General features: G+C 46.0%; 10 non-coding genes across 10 annotated transcripts; all 10 read left to right on the top strand.

Moving 5' to 3' along the window:
- Positions 1-4,387: 4,387 nt before the first annotated feature.
- On the top strand, positions 4,388-4,460 carry TRNAF-GAA (transfer RNA phenylalanine (anticodon GAA)). Its single transcript has one exon. It is a non-coding gene; the product is annotated as a tRNA-Phe (tRNA).
- A 244-nt stretch (positions 4,461-4,704) lies between these two features.
- On the top strand, positions 4,705-4,777 carry TRNAF-GAA (transfer RNA phenylalanine (anticodon GAA)). The gene has a single exon. It is a non-coding gene; the product is annotated as a tRNA-Phe (tRNA).
- Positions 4,778-10,042: 5,265 nt separating this feature from the next.
- Positions 10,043-10,115, top strand: TRNAF-GAA (transfer RNA phenylalanine (anticodon GAA)). Its single transcript has one exon. It is a non-coding gene; the product is annotated as a tRNA-Phe (tRNA).
- A 246-nt stretch (positions 10,116-10,361) lies between these two features.
- On the top strand, positions 10,362-10,434 carry TRNAF-GAA (transfer RNA phenylalanine (anticodon GAA)). The gene has a single exon. It is a non-coding gene; the product is annotated as a tRNA-Phe (tRNA).
- Positions 10,435-10,985: 551 nt separating this feature from the next.
- On the top strand, positions 10,986-11,058 carry TRNAF-GAA (transfer RNA phenylalanine (anticodon GAA)). Its single transcript has one exon. It is a non-coding gene; the product is annotated as a tRNA-Phe (tRNA).
- Positions 11,059-11,912: 854 nt separating this feature from the next.
- TRNAF-GAA (transfer RNA phenylalanine (anticodon GAA)) lies at positions 11,913-11,985 on the top strand. Its single transcript has one exon. It is a non-coding gene; the product is annotated as a tRNA-Phe (tRNA).
- Positions 11,986-12,230: 245 nt separating this feature from the next.
- TRNAF-AAA (transfer RNA phenylalanine (anticodon GAA)) lies at positions 12,231-12,303 on the top strand. The gene has a single exon. It is a non-coding gene; the product is annotated as a tRNA-Phe (tRNA).
- Positions 12,304-13,154: 851 nt separating this feature from the next.
- Positions 13,155-13,227, top strand: TRNAF-GAA (transfer RNA phenylalanine (anticodon GAA)). The gene has a single exon. It is a non-coding gene; the product is annotated as a tRNA-Phe (tRNA).
- A 244-nt stretch (positions 13,228-13,471) lies between these two features.
- Positions 13,472-13,544, top strand: TRNAF-GAA (transfer RNA phenylalanine (anticodon GAA)). Its single transcript has one exon. It is a non-coding gene; the product is annotated as a tRNA-Phe (tRNA).
- An 852-nt stretch (positions 13,545-14,396) lies between these two features.
- Positions 14,397-14,469, top strand: TRNAF-GAA (transfer RNA phenylalanine (anticodon GAA)). The gene has a single exon. It is a non-coding gene; the product is annotated as a tRNA-Phe (tRNA).
- The last annotated feature ends 35 nt before the right edge of the window (positions 14,470-14,504 follow it).

The raw sequence follows: 14,504 nt of genomic DNA, 5'->3' as shown, positions 1-14,504 counted from the left end.
GGCTGAAGGTAGGCGTTACCGTGGAAGACCTGCCTCATCAACTTCGCGTCGGGGAAGACCATGCGCTCGTGCACGTCCCAGGCAGACCCCCGCTCTGCCTCCGGTGCCATGGCACCGGTCACATACAGCGCGAGTGCCGAGTTCCGCGTTGCAAGCTCTGTCGTCGCTATGGCCACGACGAGAGTCAATGCGCGCGTAGCTACGCCAGTGTGACCGGAACTGGGCGAAGCGACACCGTCGATGAGCACCTCATGGACCAAGTCGACGCGGAGGAGACCGTCAGTGGAGGCGAGAAGCCGACAACGTCGGGTGCCACGCCTTCTGTCCCATCCGAAAACAAGGGACCTATGAAAGCTGCGGTCAGTCAAAATGGAAAGAACGACGAGCCTCAGAATACTTCAGAGGCCGTGGAAACTCCTAGCAGCTGTGCTGCCGTTAGCGAAACAGTCGAGACGGAAGAGAGCGGTACCGCAATGGAGGGCATCAACTCGGAAGGAGGAAAAACCAACCCTGGCGTCGCTGTCTCAAAGAGACCACGGGAAAATACCATCGAAGACGACAACCGAGAGAAGGTCAACGCCGGTGAACCGCCCCCAAAGGCAGGGTCCCACCGTAGGGCTCCCCTGAAGGTGAAGCCCAACGTGCCTCCAGACAGGAGGACTACACCGACAGGGCCTCCGCGTTAGCGGAGGGCGCTGTCCGAGGGACGACCTTACCGCTAGACTGGAGCGGGACGCACAGCACGAAACGTCGCCATGCCTACCCACAAGAAAAACGCCTCGGCTTCGCCATGTTTGACGAAGCACTCAGAATCAGTGCGATATAACAGTGTAAGTGTGCGTCCTGTCAATTCGGCACAATCACCCAGCGGTCCGCTTGACCTTTCGCTTTCTATGAATTCAACGTCTTTATCGGCATTAAGAATTGGCACGCTGAATGTGCGCGGTCTCACGGCAAGAAAGCGGCAAGTGCAGTTAAGACGTCTGCTAAAAGAAAATACCATCGATATTATAGCCTTACAGGAATCAAAAATAGACAGCGAGGAGCAGGCGGACCGCATGGTCCAAACTTACGCATTAGATTTCAACGCTTGTGTTTGCCATGCCGTTGGAAAGTCTGGCGGTTGTGCTATCTTTCTGAAACGAGGTATCGGAATCGTTGAAGAGGGTGTTATCACCTTTGATGACGGACGGTTAGCATTGTGCCACTTTTATTTAAACCAAGTACAATGGCGAATTACATGTGTGTATGCGCCGAACCAAATTTCAGAAAGAAAACGTTTTTTTTGATCATGTCGCTGGATTTCTAAAATGCGACAGGCAACTCATTTTGCTTGGCGGTTTTAATTGTATTTGCATGCCCGAAGACTCAGTTAAGAATGAACCAGTACGGGACAAAAGTGGCCTACAGCTTAAAGCGTTGGTGGATGAATGCGGCCTTGTTGATGTAGGGGACATATTCCGTGGAAATCAAGTGCAATTCACCCACTTTCAGGGCGAAAGCCACGCACGATTAGATCGCGTGTATATTTCTTCGGATGTTATGTCTATGTGCTGTAACTATGCCGTGAAACATGTTAGTTTTAGTGATCATAGCTTCGTAATGTTTGAAATAGGTAGAAAGCGCAAAGTCTCTGCATTCAACTGGGAACTGTGGAAATTAAATGAACAGCTCTTAACCGATGACACATTTGTCCAAATAGTACGCGAGAAATTGGAAATAGTGTCCACGAGTCACAAAAATTTCATTGAAGCTTGGGAACAATTCAAGTACGAAGTTAAACAAAGTGCAATAGACAGATCATGCATACTACGACATAAAGAAAAACAAAAGGAAAAAGAACTACAGAGCACACTTGATTTCCTTTTGAATGCAGAGACTACAATACCGGGTTTGTTTAAAAGTGAAGTTGAAGATGTTAAAAGACAGATGGAACAGATGTAAGAAGAAAAATATAAAGGCGCTGTTATAAGAGCGCGTTCAGAGAGGTTTTGGTTAGGCGAAAGACCAACCAAGAGGGCGATTGGTGAAGAAAAAAAATATGCAACAAAAAACGAAATAAATGAAATTCGCTACCGAAACGAAGTCTCGACAGATAAGAGCGTCATTGAAACAGCATTTGTAGAGCGATACCGTAGTTTGCTCGGCAACGAAGTGCAAGTAAACGATATATTTGTAAACGACTATGTTAAGCAAATGCCAAGGCTTGACGAGGATATTAAACTAGAACTGGAAAGACAAATCACTAGAGATGAAATCAAACAAGCAATTGAAGATTTGAGCAAAGGAAAGACGCCTGGGCCAGACGGCCTCGGATCAGCGTTCTATAAATTTTTTAAAAATGAAGTAGCAGAAATACTATACCATGTTATAGCAGAAGCCTACGATAGTAAACAAATGCCTCCATCGTTCAAACTAAGTCACGTAGTTCTAATTCCTAAAACCGATGAACCTTCCAAATTGCAGTCAGTAGAGTCTTATCGGCCCATAAGTTTGACAAATGTAGATTATAAGATCTTTATGAAAGTAATAGCAAGAAGACTCCAATCAGTAATTACAGCTATAGTTGGCCCACATCAAACATGCGGGATTAAAGGAAGAAGCATATTCACAAACATATATACCACCAGAAGATACTAGAAGGTTGTGACGCTTTTTCCGGAAAGATAGCAATGCTTCAACTAGATCTAGAGAAAGCTTTCGACAAAGTCGCACATGGCATACTGTTCGCAGTGCTAGAACAAGTTAACGTAGGCAGCGTAATAAGTGAAGGCGTGAAAATGGCATATAAAAACTGTACTACTAAGCTTATCATTAACAAAAAGCTTAGCGAAGGAATCCCAGTAAGGTCTAGTGTGCGCCAAGGATGCCCAGCCTCAAGCCTGCTATTCGCCATATATCTTGAACCGTTCTGTTTAAAAATTCTGAACAACAAAACAATATGCGGCTATCGCTTCTTAACGCACGAAATTAAAATCCTCTCATACGCAGACGACATCGCAATCTTTTGCCGAACTCAAAAAAGCATCGAAAGTGCCATTAAGGAAGCAAAAACATTTTGCAGCCTAACTGGAAGCGCCATTAGTTGGCAAAAATGCCTAGGATTCTGGCACGGTGAATGGGACGAGAGGCCGACACAATTCGAAGGTATAAGGTTTACTGATACGCCGGGCAAATACCTTGGCATTCCTTTGGAACACTATCGCGGAAACAAAGACCAATGGGCAGGTGAAATTGACCGGGTTAAATCCCAAACAACAAAATGGGGCGGACGCGATTTCTCAATCTTTACACGTGCAACTGTGTGTAATATGTTCATCGTAACAAAAGTTTTCTATATGATGCAAGTGCTTTGCATGGCAAGGATGCCTGTACAAAAGTTACACAGACTGTTTGCTGTTTTTATCTGGGGGTCGAACTGGGAGCGTACTAGTCGTCTGAACTTATTTCAGTTGGTTAAAAACGGAGGGCTAGGCTTATCGCATTTATTTCTTAAACAAGTTGTTACACGGTTCTTTTTCTTGAGGCAACAGAACGATGCTTTCCTGCAGAGTATTTGTCAAGTGTTTTTGAGCCAGGCATTACCCGAATACATAGTGTCATCGTATTCTACTAATCATGTTCCATTGAAAGGGTTTATGAAAGAAGTCGTTGATGCTTTTCGTTTATTGAAAAGCCACTTTTCGACTGAATATCTCTCGGCTGTAACAAAGAAGAAATTGTACAGAGACTTGCTTGATGTGATGTGTCCTGTGCCGATCTATCGTTCCTTATATGTGCTAGGACGAGAACGTAATGTTTTGAGTCGCGTTAAAAAGATGCCTGTGAGAGCGTCGACCAAGACGTTTTTCTTCTTTCTTCACACCGCCACGCTCCCTGTAAAACCCTGGCTTAAAGAAAAAGGTATTTTTGTCCCTTGGAGTACTAACTGTACAATATGCAATAAGCCCGAAACCATCGAGCACGTATTTTTAGACTGTTCAGATTCTGTTTTCCTATGGGACATTTTACAAAGGACACTCAAAAAGCAACTTCCACTTACACCTCACGGGATTCGATTTCTCCCGTTTGATCAGACAGGGGACGTGCCGTGTGATCTGTTGATGTTGTTGACAATGCACAGTCTATGGAAGACGCGAATGGATGTAAGACACGAGAATGTTAAATCACAACCGTCAAAAGTGTACTTCAGAGACGCTATTATGTACGTCCGCGACGTCTACAGGACACTTCCCGATCCTCCAGAATGGCTACCTGTGTTTGATCAGTTGCTAACACAAGAGAGTCTCGTTTTTATTACAACCTAAGTGTATGTATGTCAAATTCCAGCAAGAATTCCTGTCCATTGTACGAGGAGAAATCCGGCAATAAAGAAAAAAAAAAAAAAGCCGAGATAGCTCAGTTGGGAGAGCGTTAGACTGAAGATCTAAAGGTCCCTGGTTCGATCCCGGGTTTCGGCATATTCATAGTGCCTTTTTTTTGCCGTTGATCATAACCATACAAATGGCAATTCAGACAGCATTGTGAGCTTTTCTGTTACTTCCGCAATACGCCACTGTTTAACATAAAGAGAAGCGTCCGTAGCGTATAGCGAATGGTGGAGCGAATCTTTTTAAAGGAAGTTTACTTACTGCGGGTACGTTAGACGGCGGTTCGTGGGAACCCAGTCATCGCGTAGAGCCTCACCATCTCGTTACTCGTACCGCCGAGATAGCTCAGTTGGGAGAGCGTTAGACTGAAGATCTAAAGGTCCCTGGTTCGATCCCGGGTTTCGGCATATTCATAGTGCCTTTTTTTAGGCGTTGATCATAACCATACAAATGGCAATTCAGACAGCATTGTGAGCTTTTCTGTTACTTCCGCGATACGCCACTGTTTCACATTAAGAGAAGCGTCCGTAGGCGCGTATAGCGAATGGTGGAGCCAATCTTTTTAAAGGAAGTTTACTTACTGCGGGTACGTTAGACAGCGGTGCGTGGGAACCCAGTCATCGCGTAGCGCCTCATCATTTCGTCACTCGTACTGCCGAAATAGCTCGATTCTACTTCCGGCTTCCGTCCGGTACGGTCGTGGAATGTCGAGCTCCGCAGGAGCGGCTGTTGCGGCCCGTTCGAGCCGTGGAATCAGGTTTTCGGAAACGACCCAACAGGAATATCAACTTGTTTTGCCACATCTGCCATCAGGAACTACTGTACTTACTACTGTGTTCTTACACGGTGACTTGAAGGCAAGGCCTTATCGCGTCGAGCATTTTCGCGATGCACTAGTCCGCCATCAGCTCATGTCGGAAGTTGTTGCCCTCGGGGCCTACCAAATGAACCACGTCTGGGCCATCACCTTCAAAGACATTCAAGGCAAGAAGAAGCTTTTGTCTACCAACGCTTTTAGCGTGAAAGAGCACCGTTGTGCTGTGATAGACCCCTGCAACCAAGATGTGAGAATGAAGTTGTACTGGCTTCTCCACACCACGCCTGATGAAGACGTCAAAGCAGCCCTGGCACCATTCGGAACCGTGACCGAAATCTCCAGAGAAAAATGGCGTGTTACCGGTTGCAGCGACAAGGGGTCACATACACGCCTAGTGTCGTTGCATTTGAAGGCAGGGACGTCAGTCGAAGACCTGCCACACCAGGTGCAAGTAGGGGAGGATCATGCTCTAGTCATTGTGCCAGGAAGGCCTCCGCTTTGCCTGCGGTGTCATTGTACTGGCCATATACGTCGCGAATGTCGCGTGCCGCGCTGCGGGCTGTGTCACCGCTACGGCCACGAAGAGACCCAGTGCGTGCGTAGCTACGCGAACGTCACTGGGCCGGGTCGTAGCGACTTATTAGACGAACACCTGATGGATCAGGTCGAAGCCGAAGAGACAGCAGCAGCAAGCGAAACACATCCCAGCGAGGACAAGACGCCTGAGGCCACGCCCCCCGATGTAGACGAAGCGCAGAAACTTCAGAGTGCCACTGAGGAACTGCCGCAAAAGCCTACCTCTGCAAACGATAACGTAAGCGCAACTACTGTCGAAGAGCCTGGGCCCAGCGAAACACGGGAAGGCGAGAAGGAAGAAACGTCCACCGACGTCACTATGGGAATGCCGGCTACGGCAGTTACTAAGCGCCCGCGAGAAAAAGCGAGCAGCGACGACCAGCGCGGTGACTCAAAGTGCGCAGAAGAACCTCCCTCCAAAACAGCGTCCACCCGTAGGTCTAGCTTCAAGCCAAAACCTACCGTGCCACCAGACAGGAAACCAGCGCCGTCCATGCTCCCGCGCTAGCGGGAGCATGGTTCGGCTAATCACTTCGTTGCGGGACCGGTGAAAGACTTACACCTACAATGGACAATCACGGATGGCAACTCAACCAAGCGACGGGCTGCATCGGGTGCAGCAAAGACAGCAGTGGTCACTGGTCTAGCGTTGTAAGTTTCCACTCATCTGAACAGTATCTTGTGTCGGTTTGTGTAAACTTCACTTACAATGGCCAATAATCCTGGAATAGCCCTTCGTGTTGCAACACTAAACGTACGCGGCTTCGGAGCCCGAAGGCGGCAACTTCAACTGAGCCGCCTGCTATTAGAAAGTGATATCGACATTCTAGCTATCCAGGAAACAAAAATTGAAAGCGAGGAACAAACTGATGTGATGGTGGAAATCTTTCGGTCAAGATATAATCTCTGTGTGTGCCACGCCGTGGGTAAATCAGGGGGGTGCGCAATTTTCTTGCGTAACTCCGTCGGAATTGTAGAGCAGTCTGTCATCGCTTCTGAAAGTGGTCGCTTAGTAGTTTGCGATTTTTATGTTAAAGAGGCACTATGGCGAATTATTTGCATTTATGCACCAAACAAAGCTAGTGAGCGTTTAGATTTTTTCCGATACATCGAAACCTTCTTGAAATGTGAAAGAAATGTGTTACTATTAGGGGACTTCAATTGTGTATGCATGGCTGAAGACAACGCCAAGAACCTACCGATACATGATAAGAGCGCATTGCAACTTAGCGCAATCGTTCAGGAATACGACCTAATTGATATAGGCAATGTACTGCGAGAAAAGCGAGTTCAGTTCACGCATTTCCAAGGCACAAGCCACGCCCGACTTGACCGAGTATATCTGACAGCAAGCCTCTTATCTTTTTGCACAACATATGCCGTTAAGCATGTAAGCTTTAGCGATCATAGCTTAGTGACTGTTACAATAGGCACAAAGCGTAAAACGAGCACCTTTAATTGGGACCTCTGGAAATTCAATGATAGCCTCCTGCAAGACGAAATCTTTATCGAAGTAATAACGGCAAAAATTAAAGAAATGCAGGAAAACGACTTCATCAGCCCTGTCGAGTCGTGGGAGCACTTTAAGTGTGAAGTTAAAATGAGCGCAATTGAAAGAGCTAGTGTCGTGCGCTACAAGGCAAGACAGAAGGAAACCGAGTTGCAGCGTACTCTAGACTATCTCTTAAATGCGGAAAGCACTGTTCCCCGCCTGCTTGCAAACAAAGTTAAAGAAGTCAAAAGGCAACTTAAGATTATTGATTCGGAAAAATATCAAGGTGCGATGATAAGGTCGCGTGCCGAGCGGCTCTGGATGGGCGAAACACCTACCAAGCGAGCGTTAAGCGACGAAAGAAGCTACGCTACGAGAAATGCAATAACAGAGCTGCGCTACCAAGGTGCGCTTTCCACAGACCAAAAGGTTATCGAACGAGCGCTAGTGCAACGTTTCAGAAACTTGCTAGGCTGCGGGGCGAATGTGCGAGAGGGCTTTGACACCCATTTTCTGAAATTAATGCCACGATTAGAAGATGAAGTAAAAACACAACTTCAAAGACCAATAAGTGTTAGTGAACTGGAAAATGCGATAGATGACCTGCCTACAGGGAAAGCTCCGGGGCCCGACGGGCTTGGGCTTGGTGCCGCTTTTTATAAATTCTTTAAGCATCAAATGGCAAAAATGCTCCTCAGAGTTATAGAAGAAGCTTATGAATCCAAAATGATGCCTCCGTCATTTAAAAGAAGCCACGTCGTACTACTACCAAAGACCAAAGACCCTGCAAAATTACTGTCACCCGAAGCATACCGACCCATAAGTCTAACTAACACGGATTATAAGGTTTTTATGAAAGTTATAGCTAAGCGACTTCAGTCCGTGATTACAAACTTGGTCGGTGAACATCAAACTTGTGGAATCAAAGGGAGAACCATACTCACGAATATTCATGTGACCAGAAGTATATTGGAACTATGTGACCTAATGCACGGACGGGTAGCCATGATTCAACTCGACTTAGAAAAAGCTTTCGATAAGGTAACCCACAACATTCTTTTTTCCCTCTTAGAACACATCAACGTAGGTAACATCATATATGATGGAGTAAAAATGGCCTACACTGGCTGTTCTTCAAAACTAATTATCAATAAAAAATTAACCGAAAGCATTACAGCATACTCTGGTGTAAAACAGGGATGCCCTGCCAGTTCACTACTATTTGAAATTTACCTCGAACCGCTGTGTTTAAATCTAATGATGAATAAAAAGATACGCGGTTTCCGGCTCTTATCACGTGAAATAAAGGTCTTATCCTATGCTGACGATATCGCAGTATTCTGCACTGACAAGGAAAGCATCCAGGAAGCTATGCATACCGCAAGAACTTTCTGCAGCCTTACAGGAAGTGCAATAAGCTGGCCAAAGTGCTTAGGTTTTTGGCATGGTGAATGGGAATCTACGCCAGAAATTTTTGACACTATAAATTTCAGCGAGACACCTGCTACTTACCTCGGCGTACCACTCGAACATTATCGCGACCCGACCGAGCAGTGGACAGCAGATACTGATCGGGCAAACGAGCAAACAAGAAACTGGGGAGGACGGAACCTCTCAATGTTTGCGCGTGCAACTGTGTGTAACTCATTCCTCGTGGCTAAAGTGTTCTATATGTTGCAAGTATTATGTATGTCTAGGATGTGTGTCCAAAAATTGCACAAGATATTCGCAATGTTTGTTTGGGGATCGGGATGGGAACGTACAAGCAGGCTAAACTTATCTCATTCCGTGAATAACGGAGGCCTTGGTTTGTGTAATTTGTTTTTAAGAGAAGTAGTCTCAAGGTTTATTTTCCTACGCGACCAAAGGAATGCATTTCTACAAACTGTTATACACGTCCAACTACACAATGCCTTATGTGAGTTCATTGTTACATCATGTGGAACACCACAAGTAGTGGTGAAAGGATATATGCGCGAAGTGGTAAGCGCTTTTCGTCTGCTCAAAGCCCATTTCTCACTTGAATATTTGTCTGTTGTCGGCCGGAAGAAATTGTATAAAGACCTCGTGGATATGTTGTGCCCCGTGCCTATATACCGCTCAACATACACTCTAGGGCCTGAACGCAATGTCTTGAAACGTGTAAAAAGAATGTCTATCAGGCCGACTACCAAATCTTTCTTCTTTCTTGTGCACAGTGGCACGCTTCCCGTAAAACCATGGCTAAGATAGAAGGGTTTGTTTGTACCATGGAGTATCGATTGCGGTATATGCCATAAACCGGAAACTATAGACCATATATTTCTAGATTGTTGGGACTCAGTGTTCTTGTGGGACATCCTACAAAGAACCATCAAAAAAGAATTCCCTCCGACACCATTCGGTATTCGCTTTCTGCCTTTTGAAGACACGGGAGACGTGCCGCGCGACACAATAATGTTGCTCTGCATGCACAGTGTCTGGAAGACAAGAATGTATGTAAGGCATGAAGCTCTCCAACCTCGTTCTGCTCAGGAATATTTCGTGGAAAACATCCTGCACCTACGTGACATACATAAGGCCAAAGGGGAGCCACCAGCGTGGCTACCCATATTAGACAAATTAGCCACAGTTCGGTTCCCCTAACCAAGCTGCTTTACCCAATATGAAGCCGGTGTTTTTACCAAAGTACAGCTAGCTCTTTCTGTTTTTAACTCTAACGCGTGGAATGTTCTACTGCGAGCAAACGTGTTACCTTTTTTGTACGTGCGTTGTGTGTAAAACAGGTAATAAAGAACAAAAAAAAAGGCCGCAATAGCTCAGTTAGGAGAGCGTTAGACTGAAGATCTAAAGGTCCCTGGTTCGATCCCGGGTTTCGGCATATGCATAGTGCCTTTTTTTTAGCCATTGATCATAACCATACAAATGGCAATTCAGACAGCATTGTGAGCTTTTCTGTTACTTCTGCGATACGCCACTGTTTAACATTAACAGAAGCGTGCGTAGTGTGTAGCAAATGGGGGAGCGAATCTTTTTAAAAAGAAGTTTACTTTCTGCGGGTACGTTAGACGGCGGTTCGTGGGAACCCAGTCATCGCGTAGCGCCTCATCATCTTGTTCCTCGTGCCGCCGAAATAGCTCAGTTGGGAGAGCGTTAGACTGAAGATCTAAAGGTCCCTGGTTCGATCCCGGGTTTCGGCATATGCATAGTGCCTTTTTTTTAGCCGTTGATCATAACCATACAAATGGCAATTCAGACAGGAGTGTTAGCTTTTCTGTTACTGCCGCGATGCGCCACTGTTTAACATTAATAGAAGCGTGCGTAGCGAACAGCAAATGGGGGGAGCGAATCTTTTTAAAAGAAGTTTACTTTCTGCGGGTATGTTAGACGGCGGTTCGTGGGAACCCAGTCATCGCGTAGCGCCTCATCATTTCGTTACTCGTACCGCCGAAATGGCTCAGTTGGGAGAGCGTACAACAAAAGGTCCCGGGTTTCAGCATATTCGTATTGCGTTTTTTTTTTCTTAGCCGTTGATCATAAAGATACAAATGGCAATTCAGACAGCATTGTGAGCTTTTCTGTTACTGCCGTGACACGCCACTGTTTAACATTATTAGAAGCGTGCGTAGCGAACAGCAAATGGGGGGGATCGAATCTTTTCAAGAGAAGTTTACTTTCTGCGGGTGCGTTAGACGGCGGTTCGTGGGAACTCAGTCATCGCGTAGCGCCTCATCATTTCGTTACTCGTACCGCCGAAATAGCTCAGTTGGGAGAGCGTTAGACTGAAGATCTAAAGGTCCCTGGTTCGATCCCGGGTTTCGGCATATGCATAGTGCCTTTTTTTTAGCCGTTGATCATAACCATACAAATGGCAATTCAGACAGGAGTGTTCGCTTTTCTGTTACTGCCGCGATACGCCACTGTTTAACATTAATAGAAGCGTGCGTAGCGAACAGCAAATGGGGGGAGCGAATCTTTTTAAAAGAAGTTTACTTTCTGCGGGTATGTTAGACGGCGGTTCGTGGGAACCCAGTCATCGCGTAGCGCCTCATCATTTCGTTACTCCTACCGCCCAAATAGCTCAGTTGGGAGAGCGTACAGCAAAAGGTCCCGGGTTTCAGCATATTCGTAGTGCGTTTTCTTTTTCTTAGCCGTTGATTATAACCATACAAATGGCAATTCAGACAGCAGTGTTAGGTTTTCTGTTACTGCCGCGATACGCCACTGTTTAACATTAATAGAAGCGTGCGTAGCGAACAGCAAATGGGGGGAGCGAATCTTTTTAAAAGAAGTTTACTTTCTGCGGGTACGTTAGACGGCGGTTCGTGGGAACCCAGTCATCGCGTAGCGCCTCATCATTTCGTTACTCTTACCACCGAAATAGCTCAGTTGGGAGAGCGTACAGCAAAAGGTCCCGGGTTTCAGCATATTCGTAGTGCGTTTTTTTTTTCATAGCCGTTGATCATAAAGATACAAATGGCAATTCGGACAGCATTGTGAGCTTTTCTGTTACTTCCGCGATATGCCACTGTTTAGCATTAATAGAAGCGTGCGTAGCCAACGGCAAATGGGGGGAGCGAATCTTTTTAAAAGAAGTTTACTTTCTGCGGGTACGTTAGACGGCGGTTCGTGGGAACCCAGTCATCGCGTAGCGCCTCATCATTTCGTTACTCGTACCGCCGAAAAAGCTCAGTTGGGAGAGCGTTAGACTGAAGATATAAAGGTCCCTGGTTCGATCCCGGGTTTCGGCATATGCATAGTGCATTTTTTTTAGCCGTTGATCATAACCATATAAATGGCAATTCAGACAGCATTGTGAGCTTTTCTGTTACTTCTGCGATACGCCACTGTTTAACATTATTATAAGCGTGCGTAGTGTACAGCAAATGGGGGAGCGAATCTTTTTAAAAGAAGTTTACTCGCTGCGGGTACGTTAGACGGCGGTTCGTGGGAACCCAGTCATCGCGTAGTGCCTCATCATTTCGTTACTCTTACCGCCGAAATAGCTCAGTTGGGAGAGCGTTAGACTAAAGATCTAAAGGTCCCTGGTTCGATCCCGGGTTTCGGCATATGCATAGTGCCTTTTTTTTAGCCGTTGATCATAACATACAAATGGCAATTCAGACAGCATTGTGAGCTTTTCTGTTACTTCTGCGATACGCCACTGTTTAACATTATTAGAAGCGTGCGTAGTGTACAGCAAATGGGGGAGCGAATCTTCTTTAAAGAAGTTTACTTTCTGCGGGTACGTTAGACGGCGGTTCGTGGAAACCCAGTCATCGCGTAGCGCCTCATCATTTCGTTACTCGTACCGCCGAAATAGCTCAGTTGGGAGAGCGTGCAACAAAAGGTCCCGGGTTTCAGCATATTCGTATTGCGTTTTTTTTTTCTTAGCCGTTGATCATAAAGATACAAATGGCAATTCAGACAGCATTGTGAGCTTTTCTGTTACTTCTGCGATACGCCACTGTTTAACATTATTAGAAGCGTGCGTAGTGTACAGCAAATGGGGGAGCGAATCTTTTTAAAAGAAGTTTACTCTCTGTGGGTACGTTAGACGGCGGTTCGTGGGAACCCAGTCATCGCGTAGCGCCTCATCATTTCGTTACTCGTACCGCCGAAATAGCTCAGTTGGGAGAGCGTACAACAAAACGTCCCGGGTTTCAGCATATTAGTAGTGCGTTTTTTTTTTCTTAGCCGTTGATCATAAAGATACAAATGGCAATTCAGACAGCATTGTGAGCTTTTCTGTTACTTCCGCGATACGCCACTGTTTAGCATTAATAGAAGCGTGCGTAGCGAACGGCAAATGGGGGGAGCGAATCTTTTTAAAAGAAGTTTACTTTCTGCGGGTACGTTAGACGGCGGTTAGTGTGAACCCAGTCATCGCGTAGCGCCTCATCATTTCGTTACTCTTACCGCCGAAATAGCTCAGTTGGGAGAGCGTTAGACTGAAGATCTAAAGGTCCCTGGTTCGATCCCGGGTTTCGGCATATGCATAGTGCCTTTTTTTTAGCCGTTGATCATAACATACAAATGGCAATTCAGACAGCATTGTGAGCTTTTCTGTTACTTCTGCGATACGCCACTGTTTAACATTATTAGAAGCGTGCGTAGTGTACAGCAAATGGGGGAGCGAATCTTCTTTAAAGAAGTTTACTTTCTGCGGGTACGTTAGACGGCGGTTCGTGGGAACCCAGTCATCGCGTAGCGCCTCATCATTTTGTTACTCGTACCGCCGAAATAGCTCAGTTGGGAGGGCGTTAGACTGAAGATCTAAAGGTCCCTGGTTCGATCCCGGGTTTCGGCATATGCATAGTGCCTTTTTTTTAGCCGTTGATCATAACCATACAAATGGCAATTCAGACAGCATTGTGAGCTTTTCTGTTACTTCTGCGATACGCCACTGTTTAACATTATTAGAAGCGTGCGTAGTGTACAGCAAATGGAGGAGCGTATCTTCTTTAAAGAAGTTTACTTTCTGCGGGTACGTTAGACGGCGGTTCGTGGGAACCCAGTCATCGCGTAGCGCCTCATCATTTCGTTACTCGTACCGCCGAAATAGCTCAGTTGGGAGAGCGTGCAACAAAAGGTCCCGGGTTTCAGCATATTCATATTGCGTTTTTTTTTTCTTAGCCGTTGATCATAAAGATACAAATGGCAATTCAGACAGCATTGTGAGCTTTTCTGTTACTTCTGCGATACGCCACTGTTTAACATTATTAGAAGCGTGCGTAGTGTACAGCAAATGGGGGAGCGAATCTTTTTAAAAGAAGTTTACTCTCTGTGGGTACGTTAGACGGCGGTTCGTGGGAACCCAGTCATCGCGTAGCGCCTCATCATTTCGTTACTCGTACCGCCGAAATAGCTCAGTTGGGAGAGCGTACAACAAAACGTCCCGGGTTTCAGCATATTAGTAGTGCGTTTTTTTTTTCTTAGCCGTTGATCATAAAGATACAAATGGCAATTCAGACAGCATTGTGAGCTTTTCTTTTACTTCCGCGATACGCCACTGTTTAGCATTAATAGAAGCGTGCGTAGCGAACGGCAAATGGGGGGAGCGAATCTTTTTAAAAGAAGTTTACTTTCTGCGGGTACGTTAGACGGCGGTTAGTGTGAACCCAGTCATCGCGTAGCGCCTCATCATTTCGTTACTCGTACCGCCGAAATAGCTCAGTTGGGAGAGCGTTAGACTGAAGATCTAAAGGTCCCTGGTTCGATCCCGGGTTTCGGCATATGCATAGTGCCTTTTTTTTAGCCGTTGATCATA

The sequence above is a fragment of the Dermacentor andersoni genome, chromosome 1, assembly GCF_023375885.2.
Source record: "Dermacentor andersoni chromosome 1, qqDerAnde1_hic_scaffold, whole genome shotgun sequence".
NCBI lineage: Eukaryota > Metazoa > Arthropoda > Arachnida > Ixodida > Ixodidae > Dermacentor > Dermacentor andersoni.
This window is presented reverse-complemented; position numbering and strand designations above follow the sequence as displayed.